Raw genomic sequence first — 14,049 nt, 5'->3', positions numbered from 1 at the left:
CACTCCAGAAATCCTCCCCTTTTGCACAACCGGCAGAAACCAAGCTGCCACGCCTAGGTGCGCTATACAGCCCATCCTGCGGGAGGGTCGCTCACAGACTCCAGGTGGCACCGGCACCCGCACCCGCAAGACCCCAGCGTGCCTAACGTCATGGTCGCGCAGGCCCTTGATTCTCTGCCTCCCGCTTCGCCGCCGCGCTACCGTGCCCACGCGGCTTCCTCTTCCACCGCTAGAACCACCCACGGCACCAAAGGCCACCACCGTCCTCCATCCCTCTCCCACCCCGACCTCCACCTCTCCTCCCCTCCACACACACCCACACGCGCACACACACACACGCAAAAGCAAGGACTCCGAGGAAACTTCCCGTGGGCACGGCCGCCCGCGGCTCCTCCGCACCGCTGCAGGGGGCTTGTCCGGTTGAAGCGAGTGTGCCCCAGCAGGTGTACGCGGCGCACCGGCTGACCGCTCGGCCTCCAGAGGGGACACCTCTGATCACAGAGCAAATCCCCGGCGGACAGGGGTGTCCAAGTTGGGGCGGGAAGGAGACTGAGGTGTGCGATGGACCTTGGGAGGCATCCACAGAAGAGGACGGATACAGCCAGGGGTGGACAGAGGGACGGACGGCGCCTATCATGGCGAGGCACAGGGCGAGGCGGGATGGGAAACTGTGCAAAGTGCAACTGTGAAAAGTGTGCGTGAGTTGGGGGGGGGGTGGTGGAGGACGCCCCTCATCGGGGGTGGGGCGCGGAGGTGGCGAAAGGGACCACTAGGTGACACGCTGGCCCCTTTGCCAAAGGATGGCAGGGACCGACGTGTCCTGCAATTGGAATGACAAGTTGGCGACCAGTGCGCCCAGTCCCCCGCGGTGCCTCGACCGCCACCCACCTGCCTGGCTGCTGGGTTGTCTTCCCCGGTGGCTCCCACGGCACCTCCCCGCTGTCTCACCTCCAGTGCCCCGGGCGGGGGCGGGGTCCGGGCCATGCCCGGATGCCTCTTCCCTCCTCCACCTCCCGGGCACGGCGGTCGGACTCTGCGCTCGCATCGGCGCCCAAGACTAGCGTGCCCGTGGGGTCCGCTCTCCGTCGCCGGGGAGAGACGCAGCCAGCCAGGTCGTGGCGCTCCCTCCCCGCGTGGGGCATGGAAGCCGCCCGAGAGGTCGCAGGCCCGAGGGGGGCTCGGCCAGGTGACGGGACTCAGGGCTGCGCGTGGCTCACCTGACCCACGCGCCCGGCACCGCCACCGCGGGCACCTCAGGAGGGAGGACAGGATGGCTCGTCAGCCTGGCCAGCTAGGAGCGCCACCGGAGGGGGCGGTGGGGGTCCGAGCACACTCGGGGGGCAGGGGCACCTGCGCACACTGGTGGTCCCGGCGGGGGACAGAGGCCGCCCCGGCCACTCGCGTCTCGGGCTGTGGAAGCGAAGGTGCCAGGCGAGCGCGTGCGCGGGGGGCGAAGGGGAGAGGCGATGCCGAGGGCCTCCGGTGGGCCAGCCAGGCCAAAAGGCTCGGAGGGGCCGAGGTGGCAGGGCGAGGCTGGGGCCGCCCGTCGGGGCGTGGCAGGTGGCCTTGTGTGCACCCCTCCATCGTGGCGGCGGGGCCCGCGACAAGCTAGCCAGCTCTGGCCTGGCGTGCTGGCGTGGGCTAAAAGGGGGTGGTGCGGGTGCACTGGGGACGGGACGGTGGGGGGCTCGGCCGGCCGGGAGGGGAGGCCCCGGAGGGCCAGAGGAAGAAGAAAGGCTTCCCTGACCGGGAATCGAACCCGGGCCGCGGCGGTGAGAGCGCCGAATCCTAACCACTAGACCACCAGGGAGCGACAGGCTGCGCGCCTGGCCTGCACCCCCTGGACCCAGCGCCTCCATTCCACCCACGCGGCTCCGCTTGGGCCCCGAGGCCCCTGCCTCTGCACGTCCAGCCGCCCGCCGGCCCCACGCAGTCCCCCCGGCCCGCTGGCAGCACCCGCAAAACGCTGCGCGCCGGCCGCCCTCGCACCCGCACGCCGCCTCGGGCCACGTGCCCAGCGCCCAGCGCCCAGCGGGCCGGCACGCCGTCCCCCACCGCCAGCGCCCGGCGGGCCTGGCCAGGAGGGCCCCGGAGCGGCGCAAAAGGTCGGCCGGCTGCGTTGGCCGGGAATCGAACCCGGGTCAACTGCTTGGAAGGCAGCTATGCTCACCACTATACCACCAACGCTGCACGGCCCGGGCCGGCCCGACGCGGCCGGCCCAGGGTGCGCTCCGTCGCCTTCTCTCGCCTTGGCGCTCTCTCGTCGCCGCCGCCGCCGCCGCCGCCGCCGCCGCCGCCGCCCGGCGCAGCCCTGCCCCGACGTCCCGCCCGGCCGCAGCTCTGCCCGGCCACCACGGGCTCCGGCCGCCAGGCGCCCCAGCCTCGCTCCTCCGACTCAGCTGCGCCGGCCGGTCGCCGGCACGCCCGCCCGCCAGCCCACCTGCCCGCCCTGCGCCCCGCGCCCGGCGCCCGGCGCCCACCGGCGCCCACCGCCGCCCGCCTCTGGAGGGCGCTCTGGCCGCCTGGCCGCTCTCGGGCCCTCGGAGGCCGGCTGAGCGGCCCCGCCACGTCCCCGGCCTGGCGTCTTCCGCGTCCTCCGCGGCCCGCAGCTAGCGGCCCGGCCCGGCCCGGCCCGGCGCGGGAAGGAGCACAGGGGGCGGGCGCCAGGCCACACCACCTCCCGCATCCAGACGGGACCGGACCCATCTGCCTCCCACCCGAGCGACACCCACGGCGGCTGCGCGGCTGGGCGGCACGTCGCCCAGGAGCTCGCTGTGGCTGCCGCCGGGACCACACGAGGCCCCGGCTGCGCGGTGGCGACCCAGCGTCCGGCCTCGAGCCACGCAAAGGGCTGGGGCCGGTGGACCGTGGGCAGGCCGGGCACGCGCCGCCGGCCGGACGACGGACGGCCGAGAAGAAGCGCCCCTGCCCCTCGGGAGCAAGAGGCGGCACCCAGAGCTGCGCAGGCCACCAAAAAGGGCGTCTTGCCTCCCCGTCGGGGAATCGAACCCCGGTCTCCCGCGTGACAGGCGGGGATACTCACCACTATACTAACGAGGACGGCGGCGGCCGGCCACCCGGGCGCCCGACCCCTCTCCGGCTGCCTCCCCACGCCTGCCCCTGCCTGCCCTCGACGCCCTGCCCTGCACAGGCGCCCGGCACGGGCCACGCCCCACCCGACCCCAGCCCCGCTTCGGCCCCCTCTCCCGCACGGCAGCCCCCGGCCCCGACTCGGAGTCCGCCGGGACCCGGGCCCACACACGGACCCGGACGGCGCTCAGTACTCCCAACGAGCGCTGCCTCTCTCTCGTCTGCCAGGCGGGCATCGCGCCGGGAGAAAAGGCCCCAGACGGCAAGCGGGGCTGCGAGGGCGAGGAAGGCGGGGTGGGGAGCAGGGCAAGGGGCGCCGACGCTGGACGGGGCCTGCAGGGAGCTGAGGGTGGGGGTGCGACAGCGACGGGAGCCGCGCTGGCGGCGGCGGCGGCGGCGGCGGCGGCGGCGAGGCGGCTGGCCGTGCTCCTCCGGGGCCGCCGCGCGTGTCTCGCCCCTTGCGCACCCACACAGCCGCCAGCCGGGCGCCATGACGGCCAAGGACACCAGCGTTAGCGCCGCGTCCCAGCCAGGCCAGCGGCGACGCGCCCACACCCGCCGTCAGGATGGCCGAGCGGTCTAAGGCGCTGCGTTCAGGTCGCAGTCTCCCCTGGAGGCGTGGGTTCGAATCCCACTCCTGACACGCCCACCTTTTGGCCCGCCCCATCACAGCAGCCACGCCACCCGGGCCTGGACCACACCCTCTCGCGGCCGCGGCCCGCCTCGCACCCGAGCACACGCTGCCCAGGACCGAGCTCCAGCCCCTCCACCCTCGCCGCCTCGGGCTCTGAGCGCGCGCGCGCGCGCGCGCACACACACACGCACGCACTCCCCGGCGACTCGAGCGCCTTTCCCACAGCCGCAGGCTTCGCTGACTTCGCACCTGCTGCTTTCTGGAGGCTCTTTGGTCCTCCTTCTCGCCTATTCCCGCCCCTGCCCTCCTCACCCCGGCACTCGCGGACCAGCCCAGGCTGCAAAGCTCCCCGCGCTTCCCGCTCCCACTTGTGGTCGCTGGACAGCGCCTGGCTCTTACAGCCAGCCGTCCGCTTCCGCAGCCCCCGGGAACACGCACCCACCCCACCGTCACCCCGTGCTTTTCCCCCGGCCCTAGTCCGTTCTCTGCACACCCTCCCGAGGCGGCCCACACGATTCTCCACCTGGGGGCCTTCCCCTGGCCACACCTGCCTGCCTGCCTGTCTGCCTCCCGGGAGCCATACAGCCCAGCCGGCTGCTGGCCAGCCGGCGGCGTGGACCCCTCCCTTCTGTGGGCCTGACTCACGAGTCCAAGCCGGGAAGGTGGGTGGAGGGAGCAGTGAGCGGAAGCCCTAGACCCCCCCCCCCCCCCAGGCCATCCAGCCGGGCGCCACAGCGCATCTCCTGGCTCGGGGAGGCAGCCTGCCGGCCACTCCGCCCCAGCGTTCCTCCCGGATCCAAGATCGCCCTCCTGGCTCCCAACCTGTCAAGGCACCGAGCCGGACCCCTAGGGAGAGCCGCCGGCCAACGCGCTCAGGCCTTTGCTCTCTTGGCCCGAGACGCACTCAGAGGTGCAGGCGGCGCTACCTGGCCTCTAACTCGGACAGAGGCCGGCGCGAGCGCAAACACACACACACACACACACACACACACACACACACACACACACAAAGACACACAGCCCATCCATCCCCGCCCCCGGCCCCACGGCTCCACACACGAGAGGTCCGTTCCCCACCCCGTCCGCCGGGACACACACTGCACGCGCGAGAAAACCATCCGCCAAAGGGACTTTGGCTCGGGGCTGGGAGCAGCTGAAGGCAAGGTCCCTCGCCTGCCTGCACCTGCCACAGATGGCTCCGGCTGTTTGGGGTTCGGGCGCTGGCCAGGCTGGGTCCGGCTCCTGGCTGCCTCTGGGGACACGGGCAGGCTGTGGCGGCGGCCCTGGACGAGGCACAAAGCACAGGATGAGCCCAGTCCGCCTCCGTGCCTTCCTCTGCCCGGACGTCCGCGCCCCGCCGCGCCGCGCCCCAGGGGCTGGCTCTCCGCGTGCCTGGAGCCTGTCTTGCAGACTGCCCGCCTCCTGCTCCCACGGAGAAGACGCTCACGCTCACGCTCACGCTCACTACTGGCGGGGACCGGCAACGGAGGCGGCCGGCGCCGCTGGGGAAGCCCTCTGTGGGCCACGTCCGTGGGTGCATGGGTGGTTCAGTGGTAGAATTCTCGCCTGCCACGCGGGAGGCCCGGGTTCGATTCCCGGCCCATGCAACGCGCCATCCCCTTTTGGCCCCGCAGCGCCAACTACGCGCTACGCTTCCTCTCTCCCACCTTCAGAGCCCCTGGCCAAAGCCACCTCTGCTCCTCTCTGGGGGCCCGCCCACGCCCCATCCCGTCCCCGCCCCTGCCGCACAATCCCTTCCTCCTCCCTGGCTCGCTCGCTCGCCCTGGGGACAAAACTCCGCCCGCCCGCCCGGGAGCCAAGGGCCCATCCGCGCCCGCCCAGACACCTGCCTTGCCCTTCTCTTTAACGACGCTCGCCTCGCTCCAGTCTCCCGATTCGCTGCAAGGAACGCATCCACGCACCAACTCGCGCTGCCACCCACACGCTCCTCCCCTTCCCTCGGCACCACCTGGCGCCCCCGCCCCTCCCACCAGCCCCTCCCCCCCCCCCCGACACACACACACACACACACACACACGCTCTATCTCACTCTACCCACACTCCAGAAATCCTCCCCTTTTGCACAACCGGCAGAAACCAAGCTGCCACGCCTAGGTGCGCTATACAGCCCATCCTGCGGGAGGGTCGCTCACAGACTCCAGGTGGCACCGGCACCCGCACCCGCAAGACCCCAGCGTGCCTAACGTCATGGTCGCGCAGGCCCTTGATTCTCTGCCTCCCGCTTCGCCGCCGCGCTACCGTGCCCACGCGGCTTCCTCTTCCACCGCTAGAACCACCCACGGCACCAAAGGCCACCACCGTCCTCCATCCCTCTCCCACCCCGACCTCCACCTCTCCTCCCCTCCACACACACCCACACGCGCGCACACACACACACGCAAAAGCAAGCACTCCGAGGAAACTTCCCGTGGGCACGGCCGCCCGCGGCTCCTCCGCACCGCTGCAGGGGGCTTGTCCGGTTGAAGCGAGTGTGCCCCAGCAGGTGTACGCGGCGCACCGGCTGACCGCTCGGCCTCCAGAGGGGACACCTCTGATCACAGAGCAAATCCCCGGCGGACAGGGGTGTCCAAGTTGGGGCGGGAAGGAGACTGAGGTGTGCGATGGACCTTGGGAGGCATCCACAGAAGAGGACGGATACAGCCAGGGGTGGACAGAGGGACGGACGGCGCCTATCATGGCGAGGCACAGGGCGAGGCGGGATGGGAAACTGTGCAAAGTGCAACTGTGAAAAGTGTGCGTGAGTTGGGGGGGGGGTGGTGGAGGACGCCCCTCATCGGGGGTGGGGCGCGGAGGTGGCGAAAGGGACCACTAGGTGACACGCTGGCCCCTTTGCCAAAGGATGGCAGGGACCGACGTGTCCTGCAATTGGAATGACAAGTTGGCGACCAGTGCGCCCAGTCCCCCGCGGTGCCTCGACCGCCACCCACCTGCCTGGCTGCTGGGTTGTCTTCCCCGGTGGCTCCCACGGCACCTCCCCGCTGTCTCACCTCCAGTGCCCCGGGCGGGGGCGGGGTCCGGGCCATGCCCGGATGCCTCTTCCCTCCTCCACCTCCCGGGCACGGCGGTCGGACTCTGCGCTCGCATCGGCGCCCAAGACTAGCGTGCCCGTGGGGTCCGCTCTCCGTCGCCGGGGAGAGACGCAGCCAGCCAGGTCGTGGCGCTCCCTCCCCGCGTGGGGCATGGAAGCCGCCCGAGAGGTCGCAGGCCCGAGGGGGGCTCGGCCAGGTGACGGGACTCAGGGCTGCGCGTGGCTCACCTGACCCACGCGCCCGGCACCGCCACCGCGGGCACCTCAGGAGGGAGGACAGGATGGCTCGTCAGCCTGGCCAGCTAGGAGCGCCACCGGAGGGGGCGGTGGGGGTCCGAGCACACTCGGGGGGCAGGGGCACCTGCGCACACTGGTGGTCCCGGCGGGGGACAGAGGCCGCCCCGGCCACTCGCGTCTCGGGCTGTGGAAGCGAAGGTGCCAGGCGAGCGCGTGCGCGGGGGGCGAAGGGGAGAGGCGATGCCGAGGGCCTCCGGGGGGCCAGCCAGGCCAAAAGGCTCGGAGGGGCCGAGGTGGCAGGGCGAGGCTGGGGCCGCCCGTCGGGGCGTGGCAGGTGGCCTTGTGTGCACCCCTCCATCGTGGCGGCGGGGCCCGCGACAAGCTAGCCAGCTCTGGCCTGGCGTGCTGGCGTGGGCTAAAAGGGGGTGGTGCGGGTGCACTGGGGACGGGACGGTGGGGGGCTCGGCTCGGCAGGCCGGCCGGCCGGGAGGGGAGGCCCCGGAGGGCCAGAGGAAGAAGAAAGGCTTCCCTGACCGGGAATCGAACCCGGGCCGCGGCGGTGAGAGCGCCGAATCCTAACCACTAGACCACCAGGGAGCGACAGGCTGCGCGCCTGGCCTGCACCCCCTGGACCCAGCGCCTCCATTCCACCCACGCGGCTCCGCTTGGGCCCCGAGGCCCCTGCCTCTGCACGTCCAGCCGCCCGCCGGCCCCACGCAGTCCCCCCGGCCCGCTGGCAGCACCCGCAAAACGCTGCGCGCCGGCCGCCCTCGCACCCGCACGCCGCCTCGGGCCACGTGCCCAGCGCCCAGCGCCCAGCGGGCCGGCACGCCGTCCCCCACCGCCAGCGCCCGGCGGGCCTGGCCAGGAGGGCCCCGGAGCGGCGCAAAAGGTCGGCCGGCTGCGTTGGCCGGGAATCGAACCCGGGTCAACTGCTTGGAAGGCAGCTATGCTCACCACTATACCACCAACGCTGCACGGCCCGGGCCGGCCCGACGCGGCCGGCCCAGGGTGCGCTCCGTCGCCTTCTCTCGCCTTGGCGCTCTCTCGTCGCCGCCGCCGCCGCCGCCGCCGCCGCCGCCGCCGCCGCCCGGCGCAGCCCTGCCCCGACGTCCCGCCCGGCCGCAGCTCTGCCCGGCCACCACGGGCTCCGGCCGCCAGGCGCCCCAGCCTCGCTCCTCCGACTCAGCTGCGCCGGCCGGTCGCCGGCACGCCCGCCCGCCAGCCCACCTGCCCGCCCTGCGCCCCGCGCCCGGCGCCCGGCGCCCACCGGCGCCCACCGCCGCCCGCCTCTGGAGGGCGCTCTGGCCGCCTGGCCGCTCTCGGGCCCTCGGAGGCCGGCTGAGCGGCCCCGCCACGTCCCCGGCCTGGCGTCTTCCGCGTCCTCCGCGGCCCGCAGCTAGCGGCCCGGCCCGGCCCGGCCCGGCGCGGGAAGGAGCACAGGGGGCGGGCGCCAGGCCACACCACCTCCCGCATCCAGACGGGACCGGACCCATCTGCCTCCCACCCGAGCGACACCCACGGCGGCTGCGCGGCTGGGCGGCACGTCGCCCAGGAGCTCGCTGTGGCTGCCGCCGGGACCACACGAGGCCCCGGCTGCGCGGTGGCGACCCAGCGTCCGGCCTCGAGCCACGCAAAGGGCTGGGGCCGGTGGACCGTGGGCAGGCCGGGCACGCGCCGCCGGCCGGACGACGGACGGCCGAGAAGAAGCGCCCCTGCCCCTCGGGAGCAAGAGGCGGCACCCAGAGCTGCGCAGGCCACCAAAAAGGGCGTCTTGCCTCCCCGTCGGGGAATCGAACCCCGGTCTCCCGCGTGACAGGCGGGGATACTCACCACTATACTAACGAGGACGGCGGCGGCCGGCCACCCGGGCGCCCGACCCCTCTCCGGCTGCCTCCCCACGCCTGCCCCTGCCTGCCCTCGACGCCCTGCCCTGCACAGGCGCCCGGCACGGGCCACGCCCCACCCGACCCCAGCCCCGCTTCGGCCCCCTCTCCCGCACGGCAGCCCCCGGCCCCGACTCGGAGTCCGCCGGGACCCGGGCCCACACACGGACCCGGACGGCGCTCAGTACTCCCAACGAGCGCTGCCTCTCTCTCGTCTGCCAGGCGGGCATCGCGCCGGGAGAAAAGGCCCCAGACGGCAAGCGGGGCTGCGAGGGCGAGGAAGGCGGGGTGGGGAGCAGGGCAAGGGGCGCCGACGCTGGACGGGGCCTGCAGGGAGCTGGGGGTGGGGGTGCGACAGCGACGGGAGCCGCGCTGGCGGCGGCGGCGGCGGCGGCGGCGGCGGCGAGGCGGCTGGCCGTGCTCCTCCGGGGCCGCCGCGCGTGTCTCGCCCCTTGCGCACCCACACAGCCGCCAGCCGGGCGCCATGACGGCCAAGGACACCAGCGTTAGCGCCGCGTCCCAGCCAGGCCAGCGGCGACGCGCCCACACCCGCCGTCAGGATGGCCGAGCGGTCTAAGGCGCTGCGTTCAGGTCGCAGTCTCCCCTGGAGGCGTGGGTTCGAATCCCACTCCTGACACGCCCACCTTTTGGCCCGCCCCATCACAGCAGCCACGCCACCCGGGCCTGGACCACACCCTCTCGCGGCCGCGGCCCGCCTCGCACCCGAGCACACGCTGCCCAGGACCGAGCTCCAGCCCCTCCACCCTCGCCGCCTCGGGCTCTGAGCGCGCGCGCGCGCGCGCACACACACACACGCACGCACTCCCCGGCGACTCGAGCGCCTTTCCCACAGCCGCAGGCTTCGCTGACTTCGCACCTGCTGCTTTCTGGAGGCTCTTTGGTCCTCCTTCTCGCCTATTCCCGCCCCTGCCCTCCTCACCCCGGCACTCGCGGACCAGCCCAGGCTGCAAAGCTCCCCGCGCTTCCCGCTCCCACTTGTGGTCGCTGGACAGCGCCTGGCTCTTACAGCCAGCCGTCCGCTTCCGCAGCCCCCGGGAACACGCACCCACCCCACCGTCACCCCGTGCTTTTCCCCCGGCCCTAGTCCGTTCTCTGCACACCCTCCCGAGGCGGCCCACACGATTCTCCACCTGGGGGCCTTCCCCTGGCCACACCTGCCTGCCTGCCTGTCTGCCTCCCGGGAGCCATACAGCCCAGCCGGCTGCTGGCCAGCCGGCGGCGTGGACCCCTCCCTTCTGTGGGCCTGACTCACGAGTCCAAGCCGGGAAGGTGGGTGGAGGGAGCAGTGAGCGGAAGCCCTAGACCCCCCCCCCCCCCAGGCCATCCAGCCGGGCGCCACAGCGCATCTCCTGGCTCGGGGAGGCAGCCTGCCGGCCACTCCGCCCCAGCGTTCCTCCCGGATCCAAGATCGCCCTCCTGGCTCCCAACCTGTCAAGGCACCGAGCCGGACCCCTAGGGAGAGCCGCCGGCCAACGCGCTCAGGCCTTTGCTCTCTTGGCCCGAGACGCACTCAGAGGTGCAGGCGGCGCTACCTGGCCTCTAACTCGGACAGAGGCCGGCGCGAGCGCAAACACACACACACACACACACACACACACACACACACACACACACAAAGACAAACAGCCCATCCATCCCCGCCCCCGGCCCCACGGCTCCACACACGAGAGGTCCGTTCCCCACCCCGTCCGCCGGGACACACACTGCACGCGCGAGAAAACCATCCGCCAAAGGGACTTTGGCTCGGGGCTGGGAGCAGCTGAAGGCAAGGTCCCTCGCCTGCCTGCACCTGCCACAGATGGCTCCGGCTGTTTGGGGTTCGGGCGCTGGCCAGGCTGGGTCCGGCTCCTGGCTGCCTCTGGGGACACGGGCAGGCTGTGGCGGCGGCCCTGGACGAGGCACAAAGCACAGGATGAGCCCAGTCCGCCTCCGTGCCTTCCTCTGCCCGGACGTCCGCGCCCCGCCGCGCCGCGCCCCAGGGGCTGGCTCTCCGCGTGCCTGGAGCCTGTCTTGCAGACTGCCCGCCTCCTGCTCCCACGGAGAAGACGCTCACGCTCACGCTCACGCTCACTACTGGCGGGGACCGGCAACGGAGGCGGCCGGCGCCGCTGGGGAAGCCCTCTGTGGGCCACGTCCGTGGGTGCATGGGTGGTTCAGTGGTAGAATTCTCGCCTGCCACGCGGGAGGCCCGGGTTCGATTCCCGGCCCATGCAACGCGCCATCCCCTTTTGGCCCCGCAGCGCCAACTACGCGCTACGCTTCCTCTCTCCCACCTTCAGAGCCCCTGGCCAAAGCCACCTCTGCTCCTCTCTGGGGGCCCGCCCACGCCCCATCCCGTCCCCGCCCCTGCCGCACAATCCCTTCCTCCTCCCTGGCTCGCTCGCTCGCCCTGGGGACAAAACTCCGCCCGCCCGCCCGGGAGCCAAGGGCCCATCCGCGCCCGCCCAGACACCTGCCTTGCCCTTCTCTTTAACGACGCTCGCCTCGCTCCAGTCTCCCGATTCGCTGCAAGGAACGCATCCACGCACCAACTCGCGCTGCCACCCACACGCTCCTCCCCTTCCCTCGGCACCACCTGGCGCCCCCGCCCCTCCCACCAGCCCCTCCCCCCCCCCCGACACACACACACACACACACACACACACGCTCTATCTCACTCTACCCACACTCCAGAAATCCTCCCCTTTTGCACAACCGGCAGAAACCAAGCTGCCACGCCTAGGTGCGCTATACAGCCCATCCTGCGGGAGGGTCGCTCACAGACTCCAGGTGGCACCGGCACCCGCACCCGCAAGACCCCAGCGTGCCTAACGTCATGGTCGCGCAGGCCCTTGATTCTCTGCCTCCCGCTTCGCCGCCGCGCTACCGTGCCCACGCGGCTTCCTCTTCCACCGCTAGAACCACCCACGGCACCAAAGGCCACCACCGTCCTCCATCCCTCTCCCACCCCGACCTCCACCTCTCCTCCCCTCCACACACACCCACACGCGCGCACACACACACACGCAAAAGCAAGCACTCCGAGGAAACTTCCCGTGGGCACGGCCGCCCGCGGCTCCTCCGCACCGCTGCAGGGGGCTTGTCCGGTTGAAGCGAGTGTGCCCCAGCAGGTGTACGCGGCGCACCGGCTGACCGCTCGGCCTCCAGAGGGGACACCTCTGATCACAGAGCAAATCCCCGGCGGACAGGGGTGTCCAAGTTGGGGCGGGAAGGAGACTGAGGTGTGCGATGGACCTTGGGAGGCATCCACAGAAGAGGACGGATACAGCCAGGGGTGGACAGAGGGACGGACGGCGCCTATCATGGCGAGGCACAGGGCGAGGCGGGATGGGAAACTGTGCAAAGTGCAACTGTGAAAAGTGTGCGTGAGTTGGGGGGGGGGTGGTGGAGGACGCCCCTCATCGGGGGTGGGGCGCGGAGGTGGCGAAAGGGACCACTAGGTGACACGCTGGCCCCTTTGCCAAAGGATGGCAGGGACCGACGTGTCCTGCAATTGGAATGACAAGTTGGCGACCAGTGCGCCCAGTCCCCCGCGGTGCCTCGACCGCCACCCACCTGCCTGGCTGCTGGGTTGTCTTCCCCGGTGGCTCCCACGGCACCTCCCCGCTGTCTCACCTCCAGTGCCCCGGGCGGGGGCGGGGTCCGGGCCATGCCCGGATGCCTCTTCCCTCCTCCACCTCCCGGGCACGGCGGTCGGACTCTGCGCTCGCATCGGCGCCCAAGACTAGCGTGCCCGTGGGGTCCGCTCTCCGTCGCCGGGGAGAGACGCAGCCAGCCAGGTCGTGGCGCTCCCTCCCCGCGTGGGGCATGGAAGCCGCCCGAGAGGTCGCAGGCCCGAGGGGGGCTCGGCCAGGTGACGGGACTCAGGGCTGCGCGTGGCTCACCTGACCCACGCGCCCGGCACCGCCACCGCGGGCACCTCAGGAGGGAGGACAGGATGGCTCGTCAGCCTGGCCAGCTAGGAGCGCCACCGGAGGGGGCGGTGGGGGTCCGAGCACACTCGGGGGGCAGGGGCACCTGCGCACACTGGTGGTCCCGGCGGGGGACAGAGGCCGCCCCGGCCACTCGCGTCTCGGGCTGTGGAAGCGAAGGTGCCAGGCGAGCGCGTGCGCGGGGGGCGAAGGGGAGAGGCGATGCCGAGGGCCTCCGGTGGGCCAGCCAGGCCAAAAGGCTCGGAGGGGCCGAGGTGGCAGGGCGAGGCTGGGGCCGCCCGTCGGGGCGTGGCAGGTGGCCTTGTGTGCACCCCTCCATCGTGGCGGCGGGGCCCGCGACAAGCTAGCCAGCTCTGGCCTGGCGTGCTGGCGTGGGCTAAAAGGGGGTGGTGCGGGTGCACTGGGGACGGGACGGTGGGGGGCTCGGCCTGCCGGGAGGGGAGGCCCCGGAGGGCCAGAGGAAGAAGAAAGGCTTCCCTGACCGGGAATCGAACCCGGGCCGCGGCGGTGAGAGCGCCGAATCCTAACCACTAGACCACCAGGGAGCGACAGGCTGCGCGCCTGGCCTGCACCCCCTGGACCCAGCGCCTCCATTCCACCCACGCGGCTCCGCTTGGGCCCCGAGGCCCCTGCCTCTGCACGTCCAGCCGCCCGCCGGCCCCACGCAGTCCCCCCGGCCCGCTGGCAGCACCCGCAAAACGCTGCGCGCCGGCCGCCCTCGCACCCGCACGCCGCCTCGGGCCACGTGCCCAGCGCCCAGCGCCCAGCGAGCGGGCCGGCACGCCGTCCCCCACCGCCAGCGCCCGGCGGGCCTGGCCAGGAGGGCCCCGGAGCGGCGCAAAAGGTCGGCCGGCTGCGTTGGCCGGGAATCGAACCCGGGTCAACTGCTTGGAAGGCAGCTATGCTCACCACTATACCACCAACGCTGCACGGCCCGGGCCGGCCCGACGCGGCCGGCCCAGGGTGCGCTCCGTCGCCTTCTCTCGCCTTGGCGCTCTCTCGTCGCCGCCGCCGCCGCCGCCGCCGCCGCCGCCGCCGCCCGGCGCAGCCCTGCCCCGACGTCCCGCCCGGCCGCAGCTCTGCCCGGCCACCACGGGCTCCGGCCGCCAGGCGCCCCAGCCTCGCTCCTCCGACTCAGCTGCGCCGGCCGGTCGCCGGCACGCCCGCCCGCCAGCCCACCTGCCCGCCCTGCGCCCCGCG

General features: G+C 72.8%; 12 non-coding genes across 12 annotated transcripts; 4 read left to right on the top strand and 8 right to left on the bottom strand.

Annotated features, from left to right (window-relative positions):
• Nucleotides 1–1,738: 1,738 nt before the first annotated feature.
• Nucleotides 1,739–1,810, bottom strand: TRNAE-CUC. Its single transcript has one exon. It is a non-coding gene; the product is annotated as a tRNA-Glu (tRNA).
• A 305-nt stretch (nucleotides 1,811–2,115) lies between these two features.
• On the bottom strand, nucleotides 2,116–2,187 carry TRNAG-UCC. The gene has a single exon. It is a non-coding gene; the product is annotated as a tRNA-Gly (tRNA).
• Nucleotides 2,188–2,988: 801 nt separating this feature from the next.
• On the bottom strand, nucleotides 2,989–3,060 carry TRNAD-GUC. The gene has a single exon. It is a non-coding gene; the product is annotated as a tRNA-Asp (tRNA).
• A 590-nt stretch (nucleotides 3,061–3,650) lies between these two features.
• On the top strand, nucleotides 3,651–3,733 carry TRNAL-CAG. Its single transcript has one exon. It is a non-coding gene; the product is annotated as a tRNA-Leu (tRNA).
• A 1,527-nt stretch (nucleotides 3,734–5,260) lies between these two features.
• TRNAG-GCC lies at nucleotides 5,261–5,331 on the top strand. The gene has a single exon. It is a non-coding gene; the product is annotated as a tRNA-Gly (tRNA).
• A 2,204-nt stretch (nucleotides 5,332–7,535) lies between these two features.
• TRNAE-CUC lies at nucleotides 7,536–7,607 on the bottom strand. The gene has a single exon. It is a non-coding gene; the product is annotated as a tRNA-Glu (tRNA).
• Nucleotides 7,608–7,912: 305 nt separating this feature from the next.
• TRNAG-UCC lies at nucleotides 7,913–7,984 on the bottom strand. Its single transcript has one exon. It is a non-coding gene; the product is annotated as a tRNA-Gly (tRNA).
• Nucleotides 7,985–8,788: 804 nt separating this feature from the next.
• On the bottom strand, nucleotides 8,789–8,860 carry TRNAD-GUC. Its single transcript has one exon. It is a non-coding gene; the product is annotated as a tRNA-Asp (tRNA).
• Nucleotides 8,861–9,450: 590 nt separating this feature from the next.
• TRNAL-CAG lies at nucleotides 9,451–9,533 on the top strand. Its single transcript has one exon. It is a non-coding gene; the product is annotated as a tRNA-Leu (tRNA).
• Nucleotides 9,534–11,059: 1,526 nt separating this feature from the next.
• On the top strand, nucleotides 11,060–11,130 carry TRNAG-GCC. The gene has a single exon. It is a non-coding gene; the product is annotated as a tRNA-Gly (tRNA).
• A 2,192-nt stretch (nucleotides 11,131–13,322) lies between these two features.
• Nucleotides 13,323–13,394, bottom strand: TRNAE-CUC. Its single transcript has one exon. It is a non-coding gene; the product is annotated as a tRNA-Glu (tRNA).
• A 309-nt stretch (nucleotides 13,395–13,703) lies between these two features.
• Nucleotides 13,704–13,775, bottom strand: TRNAG-UCC. The gene has a single exon. It is a non-coding gene; the product is annotated as a tRNA-Gly (tRNA).
• Nucleotides 13,776–14,049: the final 274 nt, after the last annotated feature.

Source organism: Leopardus geoffroyi, chromosome C3 (assembly GCF_018350155.1).
Source record: "Leopardus geoffroyi isolate Oge1 chromosome C3, O.geoffroyi_Oge1_pat1.0, whole genome shotgun sequence".
NCBI classification, from domain to species: domain Eukaryota; kingdom Metazoa; phylum Chordata; class Mammalia; order Carnivora; family Felidae; genus Leopardus; species Leopardus geoffroyi.
The sequence above is the reverse complement of the archived record's forward strand: the minus strand, read 5'-3'. Positions and strand labels throughout refer to the sequence as shown.